General features: G+C 55.7%; 1 protein-coding gene across 1 annotated transcript in view; it reads left to right on the top strand.

The window, feature by feature from the left end:
- Nucleotides 1-360: 360 nt before the first annotated feature.
- FAM222A (family with sequence similarity 222 member A) overlaps nucleotides 361-18,888 on the top strand; it is an 86,075-nt gene continuing 67,547 nt past the window's right edge. The window contains 1 exon segment of the mRNA XM_034790804.1: nucleotides 361-607. The gene's annotated coding sequence lies outside the window, so the exon portion shown is untranslated.

The following is an 18,888-nucleotide window of genomic DNA, read 5'->3' as shown; positions in this document are numbered from 1 at the left end:
CAAAGAGGCGACGTGGAGGCAAGGGTCTGATGTCAACCGCGGGGTCTGTGTAGGCTGGAGCAGGACGCTCACAGGCTAGTTCTGATGAAGACGGTGCCAGCCACTTACAGACGGAAGCATGTAGGGCAAGAGACGAGCAGCAAGTGCTACGCCCGGAAAGCGTAACCTAAGCGTGCCGTCCACGTTGCCAACGCTGTGTCGTGGTTCTGTGCAGGGGTGCTGGCCTGCTGGGGCACTTGCCTTTCTGACGGTGCAGGCTGGAGCGCGGGGGTGAATTTGTGGTCTGCGTTAACAGGGTCAGACGTGTGTAGGTTGTGCAGTGTGTGTGTGTGTTCCGCAAAGGCTCTATGCAAACATGTTAATTTGTTTTCTTTCTTCCCTTGCCTTTCAGGATAATTGGTTGCATTTGAAGTCTTTGTGAAAGCCTTTGATTATAGTAATTTCAGCAGTGTGATCTACCCTGGATTCCTTCCTTAGATTCTTTCACCGTTCAGGCACTTGGGGCCTGTAATTACACGAGCCAGTGCAGCTCTGCCTTGGTTTGCAGCGTAGCTGGGAAAGAGTTGGGCTAGTTGCCCTCTGGCAGCTGCCGCCTTGGTCTGGGCAGGTGAGCGGCGTGTCCCTGGTGTGATGCTTCAGGAGCGCGCGAGATGTGTGGAGTGAGCAGCTCTTGGACACACAGTGGGCCAAGTGCAGGGAGTGTAGGCGTAGCAAAGCCAGGCCATTCTAGGCCTCTCTGTAGACACCCAATGGATTAGCAGAGCCCTGCTCGACCGGCAGTCCAGGAGCCTGGCCGAGCTCTGCTGAGCCCCCGTCGCTCTTCAAGCCACATTTGATGGGGGGCGATTGCTGAGGAGACGGGAGCAGAGGGGCTAAGGGTATTTGTGCTACTGAAATGAAACTCAGCGCTAAGTTCTGCGAGTCCCATGCAGAAAAGCCATGCAATGCAGGCTGAAATGCGTGCAGCACAGCTGGGAATGGGGATTACCGCACACAGCACGGAAAGGGTGTGTGTGTGTGTGTGTGTGTGTGTGTGTGAGAGACTGGGTTAGCGTCTCACTCAGGGTCGTCTCATTCGGGACTGGAAGCCTGGCTGGAGCAGTTAGCACTTTCCTAGGGCTGTCTGAACAGACGTGTTTTGTGTTTCCTGATGGCTGCCGCCTGACCCTGAGCGGCCAGTGCAGGGTGGCAGTTGGGATCCCCAGTGCTCTGACCCTTCCCTGCTGCTTGGCAAAATGCCTCTGTGTTTACAGGCTCCCCATCCTGAGCCTTCATTGCTGTGTGGCGGCACCAGGGTCCCAATGCAGTGGGAAAACCCACCTCCCCAGGGGAGGAGGAGAGGAGGAGCAGCAGTACAGGGGCAGGCAGGTCCTTGGGGAAGCGGTTGAGATTGCAGACTGCCTGGCTGGCCCTCGAGAAGCGAAGCCCCCAGGGGCGCGGTGCCACCTTGAAAACTCTTCCCATTGATCTCCTATAAACGTGCGGCCGCCGGAGCCGGAGCTGCGCGCGGGATTGAAGCGCGGCGTAATTGTGTCCGACAAGCGTGATTTCTTTTCAAAGTGATGGCGGTGCGGCTTTCTGAAAGGCTGCCCCAGAGGCGGCATTCCTCCCGCGCGCCCTGATCCTACGTGACTTAGCGAGTGTAAAAACGAGGGGAAATCTGTATATTTTAAACACCGCCCGCGCCGCTGGGACCCTCCGTTACCAACGCGCGTGCCCTGGCCCTGCACCTCCGTTAGCTCCTTCCTGTTCCTGCCCCAAAATGAAACCACCCAAGTCGGCGCTTGACCTTTTGCTAGCGTGTCTGCTGCCTTGGCTGGAGTCTGACGTTTTGTTCCTGGTCCCACCTACTGACCTTCTCCTCAGAGATGTGTGTGCACGCGCCACTTCCAATTACTGACACCCCGGTCAGCCTCTTTCAGCTGCTTTTCACCTCGCTCCGTCTCGCGGCAAGCTGCGCCGGCCCCTCCCCCTCCAGGATGACTTTGTAAATGGAAGCAGACAGCATCCCGGCAGTGTGTGTGTCTCTATGAGCCGGCAGGAGATAAGCCCCCCTTCTAATCTAGTCCCCAGCAGCACGTGGCTGTTCTCGGTGTCACCTTGGGCTTCATGTTTATCCCCTTCACGTGCCAATTCAAGTGGAGAGCCACTAACGAGCTGCCCCCAGACCTGTCCACGCCAGGCAGCCACTTCCGAATCGGGCACTGAAGAGGCAGCTAGGCGGGCCAGGAGTTGGTGCTGCAAGGACTCGTCCTGTCAGGGGAGGGTTACGTGGCAGCTCCACTGCACACTAGCTCTTCCCTCCTGGTGATCACTGGCCAAGGAGAGCTCCGTCTGAGCGCCACAGGCTGCGGTGCCAGGGGCTGGATTGAAGCAGGGGCCAGCGTGCTGCCAAGGTGCCGTTCTGTCCCGGCCGAGGTGCTCTGGGCTCGGTCCGTCTCTGCGATCCCTTCTGTTTGGCGAGCTAGCGCAGCACGCGACTCCCGAGGCCTCCTGTTCACGTTGGGAATGGAAATCACACAATCCGGATTTGTCAAGAAGCAAATCCGCTAAGTGTAGGGGCCTGCGTGAAACGGTTTCCTCAGGGTTTTATGCTGTGCCCATCCCCGTGGTATCTGAGCCCTGATATCTATTCCAAGGTGGGCGTGGCTATACTGGATCAGACCAGGGCCCACCTGCTCCAGTATCTGGTCTCTGACAGTGGCCAGTGCCAGCTAATCGGGTCATGGGCTGAGCTCCCCCCATGTAAAATATCAAGATTCCCTGGAGCCACCAGTTCCAATCAAGGCAGATGTGACTTGTCCCTTCCTGCTTCCAACCGCTCTGCCTTCGGGCTCAGACCTTCTCACGTTAAACACAATTCGCCGACTCAGCTTTGCTCCAGCTCTACCCCAACAATGGCAGAAAGTCCTGTCTACACCGCAGGCCCTTTAAAGAGCCCTTATCCCTGTTTGGTGAGTGAAGTTGGCCCCAGCGTCCTTTCTCCTCTGTCTCCTGTGCGCCGATTGGCCGTTGCTTTTCTCCCCAGAGGTGGTTGCATTTCATTGGGGCTGTTTGTGATGCACTTTGTGGATCCTTCAGCCTGGCTTGTCCTATAGCAGTGCAAGATGGTGATTGTTAGATGCATTCAGCTCCTGTTAACCAAGACGCCTCTCTCAACAAACGTTTCCCTGATCCATAGGCTACAGAGGGGCTTCCTTTATAATTCCACTTGTCATTTTTCCATCAGTCTGTCTGTCTCACGAGAAGTCAGTGTGTCATTGCACAGTTATACCGACTGAATGGCAGCACGTCTCTCTGCTAGGTGTTTATAGAGGGCCACTCAACAGAGCGTCTAGGGTGTGGGCCCCATACCCAGTTGCTAATTCAGGTCTGTGAATCTGCCTTGATTGTTTTCCTGGTGATCTTGCTTTGTCAGTTTGGGGGTTTGAGGCTGGGGGATGGGAGTGACATTCCAAGAATCTTAGGTTACTGTAGGAGCAAAAATCTTCTACCTGCCTACCTGAAGTGAACACTTCGTGTTCAGAATGTCTCCTCGGTGTAATTTCCAGGGGGGGCTGCCATGGGAGTAGAGCTGTGCCCTTCCCCCATGAGTGACGTGGGACTAAAGAAATATGGGCATGCTATTTCCCACCCATTCTACTGGACATCGGTGGTGCATTTTGCCTGTAATGAAGTAATAATTGTAGCTCATCAGTATAGCGAGGCCTGGAGGCATTGTTATTGGATTCAGTGCAGTGCGCTGGTTTCTCCAGTCTCGAAAGTAATGTCGCCTCTGTTTTTCATGTTACACTTTTCTCTGATAAATGCATGGCCGTTCCACCTGGGGGTTGCATCTGCACACCCTGCTCCGGCTGCCAAAGCAAAAGCTGTGACCCCGTTACATGTGCTTACAGCAAATCCTCCAAAGGGAGGGAAATGGCCCCGTAAAGTGGCGCTGACGTAAAGGACAACATGGAGTCACTTTTTAAAAGGGGTTTTATCAACTCCGGGAGTTGCTAGATCTGTGTTCTTGCAGTGGCTTTAAAACAAAAAAAAAGCTTCTTTTGTTTTTTTTTGTTTTTTTTTGTTTTTTTTAAGTATCTTCCTTGAGCATTTTGCAATAAAAAGAAACCAAAATATGGCCTCTTGGATTTAAAGATTCCACAACAGTGTTGTAAATGCAAACGCAGCATACATGAGTGCATGGCTTTTTTGTTTAGCTAAAACCCCTTTCCAAAGTAACGTAAGTTAAACCAAAAGCCACTCTTATTCCGGGAGAAGTGTCAACCCAGGGAGTGGTATACCAGTCTAACAGTAGCCATAAAATTCACACCTCCGCTCACACCACTATAACTTGCCCGTGTGACAAGCCCTGAGAGAAGTACAAAAATCAAAGTGCTTCAGTGATGAAAAGTTCGGCTCCAAACCCCAGTGCCTAGTGTGGGCCTGTGGTGACTCGACTCAATGGCAGGTCTTCTTTGGAGCCCCGACAATGCTGCCCTCCTGTGCCTCCTAGTACGTTGCAGAACTGGGGCCTTCGATGGCCAAGATCCTCCGCGTAGCCGAAGGTGTCGCTAGTAACCGAGCTAAGGAATTTTCTTCCATATTTTCTTTTAGTCTCTCCCTCGGCCTGGTTCTGTGGCTGCCCAAGTCGGCTGCCATTCCGAAGGCATCTGAGACGTGTTGGTTTCGAGGCTCATTATTAACCTGTTAGAGAGCTCTTCCTGCTCACAGCTAAAATAGATCTGTAATCTCTGCCCAAAATAGCTCATTTGATGGGAGGCCTCTTTAAAGCTGACACGTACATTTCACCCGGCTGCCCCAGCCCCCCCCTTGGTGTCTGCAAATGATCAGTAGCACTTGGGTGGTTGTTTTTAAGTCTGTTACGTACACATCGGATACCTTCTTTCTTCCAATTTGTAACAGTCGCTAGGCAATTTACTCCCATTCTCTGATTCAGTTCACTCTTCGTGCTGTCACAGCCATTTTTCTATGCAGGGCTGAATTTTTAAAGTCCTCGTCCCATCTTTTGTGGCCTCATTGAGAAGCAAAAGCGTTTGGGTTTGTTTTTAAAACCGGCACTTTTCGAAGCAGGGTTGGAAGGGAAAACATTCGGTCGGAAGCCGAGGAGCAGGACCGATCCAGTAGCGTGGTGATTCTGAGCTGTGTCTTAAAGGGATGCTCTTGGGAGATTTAAAAAAGAAACGGCTCAAATCCTGGAAGATTTTCTGTGGAAATTCCCACGGGTGTCAGTTTGTTTTAGCAAAGTCCTTATCGTTTGGGGGCGAGTGGGAAACCCGAGCCTGGTACTAGCAGCCCTGTTGCTTTCTTGGAGTTGAAAAAATAGCGAACGTTGAATCCATCCATGTTTTGTTGCTGATGCTGCTTGTTTTACTTCCTTTGTCCCTCTCCAGTTGGACCGTGAAATTCAACTGGTGAGTTTCACTTCCGAGACCTCACTCCCCCTCTTGATCCTCCCCCCTTTATCGTAGCTGCTGAGTCGGGAATGGGGAAGAAATAGCAAACCTGGGCTTTGATGGCTTCCCTGCCTGGGGCTTTGGTTCTGCTGGGGAGGTGCAAAGTTCAGCCGCCTTAACTCTGCTGACCGTTGTTAGAAAAGCGTCCAGGCCTGGCCCCCAAACAGGCGAGTCGGATCTGCGGCAGCAGCACAGCTAGGCAGTGGCTCAGCGCTTCAGCTTTTGCTGTAAGCTGTGGCTTGTTTGTGGCTGGTGTTTGCCCGAGCTGGGGGGGCCCTATGGCAGGCTGCCTTTCAGAACAAGGGTCTGTTAAATGGCTTTTGAGTGTAAGACACACACCCCCCCTCCGATGCAGGAAATAGGTAATAACCAGGCTTTGAAGATCACATGGCCTGAAGCTGTCTCGTTGGCCTGTTCAGCTGGTGTATTGTGGTGCTCAGAGCTGGCTCAAGGCACCAGCTTAACAAGCAGGTGCTTGGGGCGGCCAAGGGAGAGGGGCGGCACCTGCGGCAATTCGGGGGTGGCAGGTCCCTCCCTCCCTCCCTCTAGGAGCGAAGGACCTGCCGCCGCCGATCGCAGCTTTTTTTTTTTTATTATTATTCCCAATTGCCGCCGCCGGTCGCGATTGCTGCTTTTTTTAGGGTGATTTCTCCTTGGGTACTGCTCCTTTTCCACGCACGGGGCAGGCGACCTGGAGGTGCTGGCGTCCTGGGCGGTGTCCCGTCTGCCTGGGCATGGGTCTGGGGAATGAGGCTGTGCTGAGAAACCTGCAAGGCCCAGCACGGGGGGAGGCGGGCGGGCGGAAGAGTGTAGCTTTTGCGATTACTCTGGACTCTTCTGCCTTTTAAGTCGAGTTGACGTACGAATAGTTTTCAAAGTCAGCCCAAGGCCGTGTTAAGGAGGTCATGGCGGAGCCTAACTTCCACTTTATTGCGATCTTAATTAAAAGAACCATTCCAGAAGGACAAAGGATAAGCCACCAAGCCGTGCTGGTTGCTTTGCTGCTCTTTTAATTGAAGAATCGTTCCAGCAGGGACCTGCTTTGGGGTTTTGTCAGGTTTTTTTTTAGGCGGGTGTTTTGCATAAAATAACATCCCCCAACTGCCTGGGTTTTCGAGCTGTGAAACTCCTGGCTTGTGCGGCAGCCTTGGGCAGTTTGTCTTTTTATTGCCATGGTGTTAAAAGGCAACGGAAAGAGGAGTGGGGAGATGGCAGCCAAATGGTACCTCGCTATATAAAGGCCCGGTGGGAAAGCTGTAAAGGGGAGTGGGTTTGCCTGCTGGGGGCCTGCTTTGCAGGATGTGACGTTCCCCCTGCGAGAGGGAGAGGGACCCAGCGCTTAATAGCACACTAATGCATAAACTTCTCCCTGAGCACCAAGGAGGGGCTTGGTGACTCCACCGGTTCCTTCGACTGCTGCCAAACCTGGGTGAATGAACGCAGTGTTAGCTCCCTGTCCCCACCAGCAGCAGGGAGGGGGGAAGAGCCACAGGCTGGCTCTTCCCAGAGATGACGTGAGCGCTGACCCTAGTGATGGAAGCATCAGGCTAGGTTGGGATAAGGTGAGGCTCAAGTAGCCTTGCCCGGCGCTGCTGTAATCGGTGTAGCTGTCTCTTGCCTCATTCTCTTCACCAGCTGCACAGCGGGGCATGGAACCCGGGTCTCCCGAGTCCCAGTCCAGGACTCCAGAGGTCATGTCGCCACCTCTGCTTTCTAATGACTCCTGGCCTCCCTGACTCTGGCTGTGGGGGCATCTGGGCCAGCTTCCCGGCCGCTCCTGTGAGAAGCAGTGGGAAGCCCATTGCTTGAGTCTAATCATGACCGAGCGAACTGTGCTCTGCCCCAGCGTCACTGACGCTCGGGAGTTTATCACGGAGTGTTTTTCTTAGAGCCCCGGCGTGAGATTCCAGGAGAATTTTGGCTTTCATATACACTTTTTTTTTTTTTTTTTTTAAATAGCAAGTTTCTTGCTTTCAGTGTTGTGGTGAAAAGCTTGGTTGAAAACGTGACCCCGAGCAACTTAGAAGACAGAAGCCAAATAACCAGATCCCAAATTCATTCATTTCTTTTAAATGTCCTGGTTTGGGGGGACACTGGCTCATGAGTGGGGCCCTAGCCATGCTGCCAACCACGGGGCTTTCTTCGTTTCTACACTCCGAGGCCGTGCCCCATGCTCCCCCGAAGGCTGGCCGCTAAAAGGTGCGGGAGCACAGCCAGCATTAACAACTCGCATTGAGGGATGCATTTCGCTTTGTGTCCTTCAAGTATTCGGGGCCCAGCTCCCCGCCCCTGGGGCGACACCAGCTCCTTGGGCCACTGGTTTCAAGGGTTCTTGATCCTGAGCCAGATGGTCTTTGCTGTACGAGGGACAGGTCTCCGAGGCAGGGCAGCAGAGGGCTGTCACCCTTTTAAGAAGAATAGTGGGGCCAGGCGCTGTGTCACAGTGTGACCCTCGCTGGAGGAAGTGTCCGTGTCCTTGGTCAGTGCATCTCGCTCTGTGCTCCAAAGAGACTTGCTGGAGAGAGGAGGAGGGACAGCCATTCTCCCTCTGCCCAGTCTATTCTGGGACCCGGAGCCCTGCAGCTGGTGCCAGGGAAACGGCCCATGTCACAAGGCCAACGTGGACCTTTTCTGTTTTGAGAGGCCACCATGCGCTGGCAGAGATGCTTGAGCTGCCCCCCCCTCGATTTACAACCTGGGGGTCTGGTGACCAAGTACCTGGGACGGGCCCATGGCTGTAGAACAAGCTCCCCCCACCCCCCATGCAGCAAGGGGTATCTCTTTGCATGGCTCTGTGGAGGGTAGATGTGGGCTTCAGAGGGGGGCGGTGTGCAGGGCCGGCGCAACCCATTAGGCGACCTAGGCGGTCACCTAGGGCGCTAATATTTGGGGGGGCGGCGACCAAGGCGGCCGGCTCTTCAGCCGCCCCGGACATCGGTGGTATTTCGGGGGCGGGACCTTCCGCTTCCTCTGTCGGGGGCGGTATTTCGGGAGCAGGACCTTCCACTGCCTAGGACGGCAAAAAAGCTGGCAGCGCTCCTGGGGGTGTGGTGACTGGGCTGGGAGTTGGCACTGTCAGGGTAGGGGCACAAGCTCGGCTGAATTTTAACCTTGTAAGGGGTGCTAGGTTGTCGAGTGCTCAGGACAGGCCAGAGTACCAGCAAATGGGTTAAAACTACAGTAAACAGAATTATCAGATGCATTGGAAGAGTCAACACAGCTTTTCTAAAAGGAAATCATGCCTCACCAATCTATTAGAATTCTTTGAGGGAGTCGTCAAGCATGTGGACAAAGGTGATCCCGTGGATAGAGTGTACTTGGACTTTCACAAAGCCTTTGACAAGGTCACACACTTATTCCTGCTGGAATTCTGCACCCCTGTGCAAGGCAGAATTTGCGCAGAATTAATGTTCCCTGCAAAAAAATTTTTGCCACGCAGATTTGATTATAGTGATTAGCAGCACTATAAACACACACGGTGCTTTGCTGGCATGCATGGGACCTGTCCTCAGTCTGAACAAAGCCAGAGTAGACCAAAACTGCGGTGCAGGCTGGGAAGAGAGGGAGGGTATTACCAGGCAGGGTGTGGGGGTGGAGGGAGGTTGCTTGGTAGGGAGTGTCTCAGCAGTGGGGGGGCTATACAGAGTCTGGGTCATGGCTGTTCAAACCTTTGATTAGTCCCTTGGGTCCAAATGCCATCCAGATACTGCATCCAGCGTGGCAGTGACGAGCGCGGTACAAGAACCATAGAGGAGAGAAGAGCACACAGTTGGTTTTTTCCCCCCGTGGTGTCTTTCATGCCAAGAATTGCTTTGGATTTGGTCTCTGCTAGGAGGCTGGCCTGTCACACTGAACAAGTGGTAGCAGCAGAGACTAGTACAGAGGGGCCCTTGTGTCTTGCTGTCTGTGCTACAGCTCCCCACACTGCTGTCACCGGCTTCTCCGTTCCTGGGGTCGCCTCGCTAAGGCCGTCCAGCCGGAGCGGGGACTGCCGGAGTGCTGGCCGCAGGGACTGCGCCCCCCAGAACGGATGTGCCATTGCAGGGCGGGGCGTGCGTGCAGTGGTTGTGCCCTGCTGGCATTGCCTTGGCAGAGCTGCACACACAGTCTTGCCTGGGCACAGCTGGTGGGACCAGGGCCTCAGGTATGGACAGGTGTGCATTAAAGGGCTGTCCTGTGTTCGCCTCTCCCCAAGGAGTCACCGGTGTGTCAATAGACTTGTTCCCAGTTGGCTGGGGGCAGGGCTGTTGGCTTCCCCATCTTCCACGGGGTATTTGGGATTGAACTGCAATCTGCCTGCTGAGCCATTCCCCGCTCCCTCTCCAAAATGGCAGCATGTGGGGTGGGTCAGTCACCTGTTTGCTCTCTGGCCAATGGGTCTGCAGGTTGTGGTGGGTGGGACAGTCAGTGGGCAGGTTCAGCTGGCTCCCTTCTAAGGAACAAGGCTTTGGTTTCCATCCAAACCTCCCCAGCTGTAATCAAAGGAGGCGCAGTCCAGGCCAGGGATTTAGCTGGGCTGAAGAGACAACCCAAGTTGGTCTTCTTTTTAGCTGGCATGAACCTGGGAAAATAATTGTCCTTGCAAAGCCCTTGCCGCCTTTTCCTGGGGACCTTTAACCAGGTTATCTGGGCCTCCAGTTGACTAGCTGAGCCTGCTTCTGCTATGCACAAAGATCGTCCTTTAAAGACCAGGCAAGAGAGGCGCTGGGGCAGAATCTGGCAGCATGCAAATCCATCTAGCCATTACCAGGCGCTTTCATTTCTGATTCCTGTCTGTCACGGTGCGGGGGCCGGGGAGGGTGAGCTGGGTGAAGGGCAGGAGAACTCCTCACCAGCTGGCCCAAAAACGTAAAGAAACCAGCTAAATAATAAGCAGGAAAATAATCACTTTTAGCATCATTCTCCATTACGACCCCCAGCCTCCAGTTTTAATCAGAGGCGCCTGTGTTGCTTTAAGAGCTATGGGTTTTAAAGATCACAAGAGGGGTTAGAGAAAATTACCCTTGACTCTTACATGCTAATGTAATCTCTAACCAGATCTTCAGTACTGCAGCTAAAATTGCTTTTTAGATTAACATTTAATTATTAACAGGGCTCTCTGGAAGGCCTGGGGCTTGTGTGTGCGAGAGGGGGGAGAGCAGGGAGCTGGCGGCTCTGAATGTATTAGACAGGCCTGATGGAGACATTTGCAAGCCGAGAGGGGAAGGTCGCTGCGCGGCCGATGGTAACGCGCCGTGCTTTATTGCAGCCCTCGGCAAGGTGTCGTCAAACTTTCTTTTTGATTTTATCTTCTATTTCCCATAATTTACCGAGGGGTGACCTTTCCCATGTTAACTCATTCCGGGACCAAACTGTCAGCTTTGCTAATTGACTGGCCTGCCCTTCTTTCGCATGCCTCCCTCCCCTTCCCTGCCAAGGGTGAGCATAAATTACCTGGGAACTTCCAGCCCAGAATATCTGGAAGAGAGGCTGCTTGGGAAGCCAGGCTTCCTCCACCGCCATCCCCAGCGCTGCCGGCGTGTCTGTCCGTAGAGCAGGGCTGCTCTGAGCAGAGACCAGGGAGGGGTCTGAGTGCAGGCCTGGGACCCTGGACTCGCAGTGACTCTTGATGGGGGCTTTCAGTCAGTCACTCAACTGCTCTGACTCCATTTTCCCTTCTGTACAATGGCGATAATGTGTGACTTTGTATTGCAGTGAACCCCAGAGACCCCAGTGCGCTAGGTGCGGCACAAACGCAACTTGCCCGTGCCGTCTAGGGGAGGGGATTTGGAGGCAGTTAGAAGGAGCTCTGTTCTGCTGTGGTGGATCTGGGGAAGTGCCGCCTTTCAGTTCCTCTCAAAGTGGTTATTCTGCCTGATAGATCTCCGCTCTCTGGGCCCTAACCCCTGGCCTCCCCTCCTCTGATCCGCTGTCTGGAGCATGGCTACCTCCTTAATATCCTTGCCTTTCAGCAGTGCCTTTCATTGCACCAGGGCTGCTTGGGGCAAGGTGGAGCATGGTTCTGGAGCCTGTCGTCTCCGGCTGCAGTCTGCCCTGTGTGTACGCAGAGCGGATGCAGACTGCAGGGTTTGGGGCTCAGATGTCGTGCGCCACAGTCCCCTGCTGACTTTTGAGACCCGGCCCCTGGACTCTGCGGCTGCTTTGGTACAAAGGCAGGCACTAGCACACCCGTGGGGCGCAGCGTGTGGAGCGGGTGGTGAGCAGGAAGTGCTGGCGTGGCCACGGAGATGGTTGTGCGGCTGTACGTGCTGGAACGTTGGTTTTCCCCGCTGGCTCTTTACGGGAACAGCAAATGGAGTTTGGCCGGCTCAGGCTTCGCTAGGGGAGCGCGTCGCCGTGTCGACTGCCAGCTGCAGTCACTACCCTGCCGCTCGGCCGCAGGAGGAGCTCTGCAAGCACCCAGAGGGGGCAGCTCTGGCCTCCCCCCGCTGCCTCTCTCCTGCTGGGGGCGCCCCAGCCGCCGGCTGGCAGAGGTGGCTGGAGACAAGCTGTGGGTCTCTCCCCCTTCTCGGATCATTGCAGCAGTGCTGGCCCCACTCGGTGGGACAGGGCCTGGCCTCATGGAGCATCTGAGCCTGCTGCTGGGCCTGGTGGGAACATGGATCCCCTTGGGGCCGAGCGTACAGCCAGCAGCTTGGCGCTGACATCCTGCCAGCGGGCAGGCTCCCTGCTGTCAGCCGGGGAGGGGAGGGATGGCTGGGAGGAAGGCCAGTGCAAGCCACGGCTGGCTGGGTAGAACGTCCCCCGCTCTCTGTGGCTGCAACGGCTGGTTTCTGCAGCCGCATCCTCAGCTCCCGGCCTGGTTAAAGTGCTCGAAGATGTACATTGATTATGGAAAAGCCATTAAAATAACGAAAGCGGCTTTGAGGAGGTGGCTTGGGACTGGCACCTTTCCTGATGCTGTCCCACGGGTGAAGGGGGCGGCGCCAAACGGGGCGAGGCCACCAGGCAATGCCACTTGAATCTCTCTGTGCTCACCCAGTGCTGCTGGGCCGCTTCGGCGCCATTGCCTCGGTAGGGTGTGCTGGGCCGTTCCCACGCTGCCATGGGCACCGTCCACCAGAAACCAAGGGACCACTGAGACTTGGCAAACTGACTGCAGGAGAGGGGCAGGTGCCCAAAGGCCAGGGGAAATGGCTTCTTTAGGTCCCGTCCAAACAGCTGTTTTCAAACACACACATTTCCCTCTCCTGTTTGAAACCCAGACATCGGAACTCTGGTTATTATCTGTATTACCGTCGCCCCAAAAAGTCCCAGTTGAGAGGCAGGCCCCATTGTGCCAGGCACTGCACCCTGTAGAGCCCACAGTCTAACGGGCGGGGTGGAGATTGGCAAGGGAAACCGAGTCACAGAGAGTGCTGCCCCTGAGCCACCCGTCGAGCGTGCAGGTGAACCTGACAGTAAGTAGAAGTGAATCGGAGGGCTCAGATTTCATTATCCAAGCTGGGACAGACACAGGAAAGAAACCCCTAAAACTCCCCTCATAGCGAAAAGTAACCTATGGTGCGGCCATTCTTGCTGCTCTGCAAACAGCAGTACTGGGCTGTTGCTACTCTAGGGAAGGAGTTGTGCTTGTTTAAAACAGTCTCTGAATTGAATGTGTCTCGAACGTTCTGGGCCTGGCTTGAATCGGCCAGAGCTGGCCTGTTCGATGGGGGATGCTTTGGTGCAGCGCCTTGGACACACTGACCCACTCTGTCGGTCAGGCTAGTCAAGGCCTGTCTGTATCTTTACTTGCACCCTCCTGCAGCTTCACAGGATGTTGCCAAGAGCCCTTGGGTTTCACTTCCTCACCTTTGCTTCGACTCGGTTTCACTTTCGCATGCTTGCAGGTGAGCCTGATGCTGCTGTTTGCGGGTTCGTAATAATGCAGGGCCAAGCTTGGGAGTTATTTAAAATAGATATTTTTCGATCAGTTCCTGAAAATCCTTCTCTTCCTCTCGGCTTTGGAACCGCTCCTTTTATCTCTCCCAGTTCCCAGAATTCCCTTCTTTTCTGGTGCTTCTCCCACCCCATCCCTGTGTTACTGGAGCCCCTTCGCTGATCGCAGCCAAAACTGCCTTAGACTCGCCGGTCACAGACACTGTACTAAGCCCCGGTTAGACACTGCTGCTCAGTTCTGCCCCGGCTGTGCTGCTGGTGGTGCGTGCCAGGCGAACCCGCTGGGGCTGCCCGAGAGGGGGAGGCTGCACATGTGGCTAACGCTTGGTCGGCTCTGTTGTAGGAGGGGGCAGTGCCATCGCTAGGTCCTTTCTGTACTGCAAAGCTGAGTCACCCGAGTGCTGGTCCACTCCTGTCACTGGAGTTTTAGCTGAAGTCGGGGAGGGGGGAGCAGTTGGGGGAACATGCCTGTTCTCACCTGTAGCCTGGGCCACCTTGGAACGATCTATGCTTCCCTCCCCCCACCCCCCCAGCTTTATTAGCGTCTCAGCAAGGATGGCACAAATGATAACTTGGAGCCGGCCTTGCTGCAAAGATCCCCCCCCATTCTCTTCAGAACAAGAGGCCTGCTTCTAAAATCCCTTTTAGTCATTGTTCTCTCCAGGCGAGCGGCACAAACTCAATTCAGCCTTAGACTTTGAAAGTTCCTATTTCTCCCCCTCGTCACATTTTCTTTTATCTAAATCCTTGCCTATGAAAGCCTCTATCGACAGCTGCGCTGGCCTTATCGCACAGAAGGGACCTTCGCTGAGGCTCTTGGCGGAGATAAGAAGGTCTTATCAGCCTCTGATGTCAGAGAAGGTGCCAAAGCGTTCTGTCATTGGAGCTTTAGACATGCGGTATTTTTTTTTTTTATTAAAGTCACAAAGACCTTGGGCTTATAAATAGTCTGATTTAGAGATAGGGCTTCAAAATTAGCAGGCCCTGGAAAAAGACTGTGGAATGGAGTTAATAAAGAAGGGGCGTGCCCCAGCCAGACAGCCAGGGCAGCTTTCCAGAGCAGTCAATATAGAATGGAGACCCTGCTTTTTAGCTGAGGACGTTGGGTTTGCCTCTGGCAGCCTGGGCCCAGGAGGAAGATCCAGGCTCTCTTGGGATCGGGAGGACCCAGCCTGCCGTCTGCTTTCTGCGGCAGCCGTCTTGAACGGAATCTGCTGACAGCTCCGCTCCACTCTCGCCGTTTCTTCCCGGTGCGACTCCTGGAGAGTGATGTGGAGGGAAACGCGAATTGTCTCAATTCCTGGGCCAGTTCTGGCGCTGGAGAGAGACACTGTGAAATGCCCAGGTCAGGAGGACGCTGTTGCCTGCTGCCTAGCCAGGGAGGGGAATATAGGGGCACTTTAGGAGCGCCTCAGTCACAAGGTGTTTTACAGTGGGGAAGAGCCAGGCTACTGTTAGGGGAATCGGGACCGAACTGTGCCGTGCCGTGCTTTCGTCCCCACTCCTCATCGCACCAGTCTCTTCCGTCCTTCCTCACGTGTTCTCCCTCATTTACTCCAAAGGAGGCTGGTCCTGGGTGGGAAGTGATCAAACCTCATGCTCCAGGGTCTTGGCTAATTGCTGCAGGGGTCAGGAAGGGCACCGTGCACACATAGCACTGCACAGGTAGCCAGGCAGAGGGAGGGGGCCTCTGCTTTCTGCTGAATCGTCAGGTATTGTCCTCCGTCAGAGGCAGGACAGCAGCAGCGGTTGATCCCTGTTCCCACAGGGAATGACGGCTCTCTGCTCTTTAAGTTGTATCCGTGATGGAAGAGAATCATTCAGGGCCCAGCAGGAGCAGTTTGAGTCAAACAGGGGAAAAGGACAACTTCTTTGGTTATCCCAGAACAGCCACCTGCCGTAGCAGGAAGCCAGACGGTCTCCAAAACAACTTATCCCCCCAGAAACCCTGCAGCTCCCAACGTGTGTGAGCCTGCACTTAGTGCCACAAGCTGAGTTTCCCCCCCCCCCCCCCCGGCCACTCTCACGGGGCCCCTTAGGCCTTGTCTCTACGGGGGATGCTGCGGCTCCAGCCGTGCAAAGCCCTCGTGTGCATGGGGCTCTTTGCACCTGCTTGGAAGCAGCCCCAGCGCAGATCCCAGCTTGCGGGAGCCATGCTGGTGTGCACGAATGGCTGAAAGCGCTAGTGTAGACCTGGTTCGTCTTGCATTGGTCCTTCCCCGCCAGCCTGTCCCCTCCCCAGAGCTAGGGGATGGTTGGGCTGCCGGTGCGGAGAGGGTTACAGACGAATAGGAAAGAGAGGGTTAAAATCTCCAGGTTCTCTTCTCTCTCCCCCCCTGTCAGCCACCCCCCCAGGTTGGGATGGGGAAGGAGCTGTTTGCTTTTGTCAGTAATGAAGAGTGACGTGACCTTTCCTAATGCAACTTGTCAGAGCGATTCCCGGTACGGGGGCGGGGATCTGCACTGACAACACCTGCTACCGCAGCCTCTGCTCAGCATGTCCTCCTTCGCCAGGGGAAACCCCATTCCTCCGGCGGGGTGGGGCGTGTGACTCTGAACAGGCTGAGAAGAGCAGCCTTGTGGGCCCTGCTGAGGGAAGGAGAAGGCCCTCCCCCTGGAGAGTGCGGCCCAGGAGAATGGCAGTCCACTCCCAGTGAACGGTAGGTGCCTAAATCCGCTCAGAGGCGCCTTTAATTCTCGCCGTGCGGTACATCTAGGCAAGAGCAGACACCTGCTATCGGGAGGGCTACGCCTGCCTCTCCGGGTGCAAGGTTAACACACAAGACCGGGGAAGGTCCCTCTGTGAGGTCTAGGACTAGCTATGTCAGAGCCTCCCTCAGCAGCTGCTCAGAGCTTCCCAAAGCAGGAGCAGGGTAATCCTGCCAGGATTGCTTTGCTCAGCTTTGACTCCTGGGGTGGAACTGACCAGCGTCTGGCCACTTTCACGTTGCTGCTGCTGCTGGCTAAACCTGTGAGTTCTGGAGCAGCCCGTGTGCAGGCCGGGGGACCGGCGCTGAAAGGAGTCCCGCTGGCAGCAGTAAGGACTAGAACATTCAGTGATAGCTTAAATGAAGGGGTTTGGTCCCTTCCCTCACCAGGGAACGTTTCCCTTCTGTCAGTGGCCGGTAGCCAAGTGGCTGTTTCAAGCATTGAACCCATTTCTGTACACCCATGGCTCCCAATTCACAACATGCACAAAACCCCTGCCCCGTGCCCAGGCTGAGGAAGGGGGTCTAAGCCTGCAGATCTCCCGCTCACACCCCAGCTCCTCAGCGCATGCTCAGCAGAGGGCGTCCAAACTGGGGGCAGGTTAGCAAAAGTGCCGAGTGTCCTCTTTCTTGTGGCGAAGGAGCCCGAGCAGCTTGAACTAAATCGGATCCTGCTGATTGGAATTAGTTCAAATGCAGATGGAGCTAACTAAGCTAATGGTAAGCATTTGAACAGCCCAGTGTCCAATTCCTGTCAGCTGATTCAAGGGCTTTTCTGAAAAGCATTAACGAAATGCCATCGAGTGGACAGATGCCTATTGTGCAGTGGGGCCATCTCTGCCCTCTCACATACCGGGTGCATTATGTGGGCCCGGCTCGCAGCACAATTATTATGCAGAGCTCTACAAATCTGCAGGATCAGTGTCCTGCTGGGTGAGGACTCAGCCCGCAGGGCACAAGCCATGGGGGAAGGGAGACGGTCCAGCCCTCCGTGTCGGTCTGTGCTGAGGAGCCTGAAGCGTGACCCTCCGATCTCCGGCACGGCCGCGATGGCTTGTCCTGCTCTTTAGGGGCTGGCCTGGGTTGCGCAGGCGTACCCGTAATGGCCTTGCTGCTACTGATGACAAGGGTGGTGTCCCATCCATTTCCCTCATCGCATCAGGTGTGACAGCCCCCAGGCTTCTGGCAAGTTGCTGACACGGCCCCTCACGCCCCCAAAGCTGGGGCCCCACCTGGCTTTCAAGGGCAGCGGCGAGAGACGGGCCTGCCCGCGTTGCCCTGGGGATTGGCACTAGCCAGCAGGGCCAGCAGCCATTGCTCTCTGGGCCATAGCGTGGGGTTATGGAGCCGTGTTCTGCTGCCACGGCTCCTGCTGGTGTCGGGCTCTGGCTTGAGCGCCGCAGGGAAGCGGGTTCCCTGCTGTCGCTGCCCCTGGACTGGGGGCAGGGTTTCTGGAGCGGCCTGTGCCATTCCCTCCACGCTCTGGCACCCTTTTTGCTTCCAGCTTAACGGAGGGGCCAAGATGTGAGTGAGCCATGGAGACTAGTTCCCCCTTCATCCCCTAAAGGAGCTTCCTCCAGGCCGGGGGCTGGCCTGAGTTCTGCTGTGTGGAGCCCATCCAGCCCTCAGGACAGGGGGCGGTGTGTGGGCACCACCAACCTTACTGCACATTTGAACCAGTGGCCGAGAGGTGCACGAGTCTCTTTTATCCAGTATTGACCCCTGAGCTGCCAGCCCTCCGCTCCTCTGTGCCTTAGGGCACGTCCCGGCCTTACCCCAGTGTGGGTTGCTCCGAGGCTGAGGAAGGCCGGGTGACTGCAGGGAACGTGGGCTGGCTGACACCCCCGGCTTGTGCTAACTCCCTCGGCCTGTGTGCCCCGCTGCCTTCAGAGCCGTTCTCCCGCTGCGTCCTCGGGCAGCTCTCCGGGGTGCAGAGCGCCCAGGGTGGCGGTGTGTTCGGGCTCAGTCCCGGCAGCCTCCAGGGGCCACGCTGCCCTGCTCCACGGGCCCCTCGCCGGCTGACGCCTTTACCCAGGCGGCGGCTCCGGGGCTCGAGTTCTAGCAGGGAGCTGCACTGAGGCAGGTCTGGAGGGCAGAAGGGCCAGCTGGTTCCTGGTCCCTGTAACCTGCTGCGGGGCTGAGTTCTCCCAGCCAACAGGCTGCACGGGAGAGGTATGAGGCTGGGCTGAGGCCGGTGCTGTCTAGTGGCAGGACCATGTGTCCAGTCCCAATAAAGCCCAGACTTTGCCCTAGGCCTGGGCTGAAACTGACCTTTGAAGTCACCGGAGAGCTGCATTTCTTGGGCTTCCTGTAGGTCACCTGTGGTAATGCAGCCCCTGTCGCTGGTGTAACACATGGGGGTAGAGACACTGTTTTCCCTCGGTTAGACTGGGCTGGTGATTAGAGGCGTGGGGTGATGAGGGCTTGTGTGTTCAGCAGCAGAGTTGTCTGGGCTCTGTACAGTGCTGGTCTTCCCGGCTCTAAGAATTAGCCCCTTCCATTCAGTGGGGATCCAGAGACGCTGCCCGTGTCATAACACCCTCGAAGCAGAGATTTGGGTGGGAGGAAATGAGGGGAGCTCAGCCCCTCAGGGGGAAAGGCTCAACTGCCAATCCCAGGGGTTTGATCCTGGGATCAGACCTCTTGAGAGTTGAGTCCTGAGGTCTCTGTGCATTTGCTTGTCCACAGTGTGTGTCCGAGCCCAAGAAAGGGCCTGGGCCTCTGGCTTCACTTCCTGAATAATCCGCCGTAGCAGCTTGGCCTCGATTTCAGTCCTGCTTCAGGATGCACTGTGAGGGGCAAGGCCCATGGGTGGGGCAGGCCTCTCTCTCCTTGGTAAG

This window comes from Trachemys scripta, chromosome 15 (genome assembly GCF_013100865.1).
Source record: "Trachemys scripta elegans isolate TJP31775 chromosome 15, CAS_Tse_1.0, whole genome shotgun sequence".
Classification (NCBI taxonomy): Eukaryota; Metazoa; Chordata; order Testudines; family Emydidae; genus Trachemys; species Trachemys scripta.
This window is presented reverse-complemented; position numbering and strand designations above follow the sequence as displayed.